The sequence below is a fragment of the Carlito syrichta genome, unplaced genomic scaffold (assembly GCF_000164805.1).
Source record: "Carlito syrichta isolate Samal-C Ts95f unplaced genomic scaffold, Tarsius_syrichta-2.0.1 Scaffold302579, whole genome shotgun sequence".
Lineage (NCBI taxonomy): Eukaryota > Metazoa > Chordata > Mammalia > Primates > Tarsiidae > Carlito > Carlito syrichta.
In genome coordinates this window covers 10652-16212 of record NW_007246675.1, presented here as the reverse complement: position 1 = coordinate 16212, position 5561 = coordinate 10652, and positions in this window count along the sequence as shown.

Genomic DNA, 5561 nt, shown 5'->3' with positions numbered 1-5561 from the left:
CACCAACCTATGCTGGCCAGTGGGTGATCCAGTTTCGCATTTTCCTATACGGGTAATCTTTTTCTAAAAAGAAAATAGCTGTATTTCTAAAGGTAAATGTAATGCATGATGTTTTCCCCCAGAATCTGAAGTAGAAAATAGAAATCACCCTTAATCCCAACATGCAGCGGTGACCCCTATTGAGAAAGACCAAAGCAGTCCCTGGCAGCCAGGAGCTGGCCCAGGGCTCACAGCTGGGCCTTGGTGAGCGCTGAGCAGAACCAGCTCCTCAGAGCTGGGCACAGCCAGGAACACTATGACAGGGCAGACTGGGACAAACACAAGAGCCTAGACCAAACCACAGAAATAACCTGTCAGCCTCTGTTCTGGCTAATGAATGGGTGACTATTGCTGTTGTTACCATTTCCAGCCTGACTCCCTTCATCTCGATAGGCATTATTAAAATACATAGTCTTTGGAGTCGACCATATTCAGTGATTTATCACAGAAACAAAGAGCAGAGTTCCATATGTTCTCACTCATATGTGGACCTTGAACAATTTTAATGCTATAAGAAAGCGATTGGCAGTAGTGGGAAACTGTCGGGGGGGGTGGGATTGGCAGTTGAGGGAAACTCCTAGGGGACGGAGGGGCATACTTCATCAACAAGGGTATAATCAACATTTGTATACCTAACCCTGAATTGTACCCCACAACTTTATAATAAAAAAGAAAAGAAAAGAAAAAGGATGAGTTCAAGGTTTTTGGCATGAGCATGGGCTTGTTACATTGCCATCAACTGAGATGGGGGCACTGTGAGTAGAATAGCTTTTGAGGGGAGATTAAGAGTTCCATTTTTGACATGTGGAGTTTGAGATGCCTACTAGACATCCACGTGGAGATGTAGAATAAGCACTAGCATATATATAAGCCTGGAGTCCAGGATACAAATTGAAGCATCATCAGGATAAAGGTGTTATTTAATACAATGTGACTGAATGATACCATAAAGGATTTAAGCTGTAGAGGAGAGAACAGGACTAAGAATTGAGCCCTGGGGCATTCCGAACACTAGGAGATCACGGAGAACACCAGCAAGGAAAACTGGGACCAATAAAAGAATGTGTGTCCTTGGCATCATTAAAGAATGTGACAAGGAAGAGGGAGTGATCAGCTGCATCGACTGGATGGACCATGTGAGGTAAGAGGTGAGTACTGAGGCTTGACCTCTGGATTTAGCAAAGTGGGGTCATCAATGACCGTGACAAGCTGTTTTGATGAAGTGGTGGCGACATAAAAGCCTGATAGAAATAGGTTCAATAGAAACTAGGAAGAGAGGAATTGAGAAGAGTGAGAAGAACAGATGATGAATATGATCGTTGTAAACAGCATAAAGGACCGGGGAAGACACCTGGAGGTCAAAATGCCTTCCCCAGGTCCTCAAGCTCTCACCAAGGAGGCAGCCACTCGTTTGCTTGTGTATGTTTATGTGTAGCTGGACAGCAAGACAACATGCAGCAGCAGTGTTGAGCTAGCACATTAGGAAGTCTTCCCCATTCATGGAAAACCAAATAGGGTTTAACAGAGTTTGTCAAGGGACTTCTTATTTATTACCAAAAATTGCTGTTTGGACTGAACTTTCTCACATAGTGATGAACTAAATAACTTTTATAAATACAGTCTAGCTTATTAATATTTTTGTCCTAGTCAAGCCAGATGATGCAAAGACCAAGTCAATCACAGGTATTCTCTGCGGAGGATTTCAGCTTCTGTGGTTTAGGTGATAAAGTTTCTTTCCTCCACCTAGGCCTGGGGCCCAAGAACTGAGTGCACATGGGGTAAATCTGCATCTTTATTTTGCATTTGAGCTAGTTAATGACTGTGTACATTCATCAGGAGACAAGATGAGAGCAGATTTGAAAATTAAAGGGCTATCACTACAGAAAGCATTGAGGGTGCTGTGTGAAACATAAAGAGGTATTAGGAAAACATGCCCTGTGTTAAAGGCACAGAATGATCTGAAAACAAACCAGAGGTTGTGGCATCATCCTCTGTCTTCCTCTCCCTGGCTAATCAATCACCTCATCCGTCTGCTTCTCCCTGGTCAGCACTCAAGTAGAGTCGGAACTGTCACCTCCCCATCGCTCTGGTTGGGGCTTGCCTTGTTTTTCCAGGGTCATGGTTGCAGACAAACCATGGCCTCTCAGCTTCTGGTTTTGCTCCTTTCCACCTTGTTCAACCAAGATCTGTCTAAAATGCAAAGTAAGCACTCTTAGCCATTGCTGATATCTTTTAACAGCACCTTACTGTTATCAAGTCCCATCTCATCACAGCTCCTAGGACACTTCCTCATCTGTTCTGGTGATGCCCCACCTTCTGTCCTCACCATCAAAATCCAGAAGCCACCAGATCTCCAAATACTCCAGACTCTCTTGTCAATCTTTGGGTGAAAAGACTGCAATGAGTAACAAAAGAAGCCACAAAATCAATTTAACAGGGCTAAACAGAGAAGTCACATTTTAAGCTCCATTAAAAATAGCAATGGAAGGGATGTCCTTTGAGTATTGAGTACTCATGTTATACCAGAGGTTTCTGTCCCCTCTCTCCCAATGCATGTATCTGTATGTCAGCCTGTTGTTCATCTCTCCTTCTCTACTTCGCTTTGAGAACTTTCACAGTAAGTCCTTGACCCTGTGCTTACATTTTACTCACTTTAAACACTCTCCCTCACTTGTCTTTTTCATTGTCTGGACTTTAAATGCTGCCTAAATTTTGAAGTTTCACAGGGTGACATCTCCAACTCAGGCACCTCTTCTGAGATCAGATTCCTGTCCAAAGTGATGTATCCAAGAAGTCTGAGCAATCTCAAGCTTGCATCTAAGACTGAACTCTGATCTTCACTCTGTCACTCAGTCTCTTTTTCTGCTAGTCTTTCCCATCTCAATAAATGTCACTTGCATTATTTCACTACCCAAACCAGAGACACTGAAATGTACCCCTCCTTTCAGTTTGTAAGTAAACCTACATGTCAACAATATTTGAAATGTCTTATATGTAGCTTGTAAATTCTCACAACAAATCTTTGAGGTAGTTACTGTTATCACCATGTTATAGATAAGGAAACCAAGGTATAGTGAGGTTAAGTCATTTGCCTAAGGTCACACTGGTTACTAATGGAATTTAAACCCAGAATTTTACTGGGATTTAAACTCAGACACTCTGGCTTTGGAATTCACGTGCTTAACCTCTCCCCCAACTGTCAATCCTGGCACCTCCCTTTGACTCACCCCTACATACCTAGCAGAATGCTATCAGTTCAGCCTCCACAAGGGCTCAAGTCTATCTAACTCTTTCCATCACAGGTGTCACCATTCCTAGTCTCACTGAGACTATCACAATAACTCCCCAGAGATCTGTTCTGTTCCTGTCCTCCCCACGTCCCCTGCCTCTCCAGCCCAGTCATTCTTCCCAGAGAAGCCAGTTCTTAGCTTAAATGCATTTTTTTCTGGGAATCTTTCCTTGACTCCCATAATTGAATCACATCCCCCAGTTATTTTTCCCATAGTACCCTATTCCTATCTGTCATATTAAACCTCATAATTTAAAACACCATATTTATCTTTAATGTTTAAGCACTATGAGAGCAGGGATTTTTGTTTTCTACTGTTTACCCAGGTCCTAGCACAGAGCTTAGCACATAGTAGGTACTTAGTGACGTTTGTGAATGTATAGATGAATGAGTGACTACATAATTTTCATTTTATATGTTAAAATGAAAGTATAGTTAAACCTCTTTGCAATGAACTAATAGGATGCTTATGAGTTAAAAATATGAAATGTATGCTTTTTCAAGTAAAATGCAGTTTCATTGTTTCAGTGAAGGACATTGTATTCTAGTATGCATGCCACCCCCACAATTTTAAGAGATTTCATCCACACTCACACCCCAGGAATGGAAACTGACCCAAGCTGGGCAAACTAGATTCCCCCTGTTCATCATTTAGAATCAAGAAACTGAGAAATAGATCTGCAAGGTAACTGCATCCCTCTATCCTTCAGATATTTTTTGAAGCATTTAGAATGAGCTAATCATTGAGGATTTAATGAACACATGTACAGTTCATCGGAGAAGGCTGACAAGCAAAGCTGCTGCTGCAATTCAGCGTGTTAAGTACTGTGATGGAGGAGCACATGGGAGAGATCCCTCATTCGGTCTTGGGAAGACTGAGAGAGCCTCCCGGGGAGATGATATCTGAGCGGAAAGGAAGCTTTATAGATCCAGGGGAGTGTAGAGAGAAGCTGGAGGGTACTCTAAGCAAATGGAACAAAAAGCGCAAATGGCATGTCAGTCTGATGTGCACAGGTCCAGAGATTATGCTGAGTGGGTAGTGTGTTCTGCATCACGAGGCCCTGGTCAGCTTGTACAAAGTGTGAGCTTCATCCCAAGGGCAGTGAGTCCTGAAAAGAGTTTTTAGCAGAGAAGTGGTGCATTCAGATTTGTATTCTAGAAAGCTCCCTGTGGTTTCAGGAGGAAGAAAGAATTAGAAGCAGATCTACCAGTTAAGGGATTGCTATAGGATTTTGGATAAGAAAGGATGATGGCAGAATAAGTTGGTGACAGTGGATAGAGGCAGAATGGATGGTTACAGTGATGTGTAGGATAGTGGTGGGAAGAGGTAGAGGAATTGAGGAAAATGTCCAGGTTTAAGGCTCAGGTTAACAGGAGACAGTGGGGTCACTCCCTGAGGAGACACACAAGGGAACACAAGGAAGAGGGCAAGGCTGGAGACATGAATGTGAGGATTTTCTGCATAGAATTAAGTACAGCCTTTAGGTGAGTTTGTGGAGACTGAGAAAAGAAGACAGATGGATGTGATTCTATCACTGAAGTAGCTGGGGGAGGGCCTTAAATGCTGCCTAAAGATTTGAGAAGATGTGTCCCGAGACCTAGCTGGAAACCCAAGGAAGAGTGATGTCATGGAAACCTATAGATGGGACCTTTGCTTGAAAGATCTAACAATTGTCAGTGCTCTGACAGAATGACCAAAACAAAGATAATTTCAAATTTAATTAATCGTGAATATCTAACAGGCATGAAAATTTATCCTAGTTAAGTAAACATTATTCTTAACAATCTTGTTTACAGAATTCATTTTCTTGTCTCAAGTATGTTAAGGTATGCTTAGCCTAACACTGCAAATTCTCTGAGTCAGGTCTAGATTCAGGAGAGTTTTCTGAATGTGATTTTCAAATGTTATTACATGTTGGTTCATGAAGTGCACTTGAATGTCAGAGTTGAGAATGTGGAAAAAAGTAGACATAAGGAAATTTATTTTTAAAATGTTTTTCAACGTTAAGAAAAGCATCTAACAACCCACCAAGTTTAGCATTTCATGTGTGTTTATGACCTGTTAAAAACTGCCAGAAATTTACTTGTGAGCAAAAAGAAAAGATGTTGCCTGCTTGTCATCTCTTAGAGTGAGCATTACACTTCTGAAGGCCACTTTGCAACCAAAAAAGAACTTTCCTTCATCAGTGGACATATGTCAAAGAAGAGAAACATTAGTAATAAGATTCAGGCC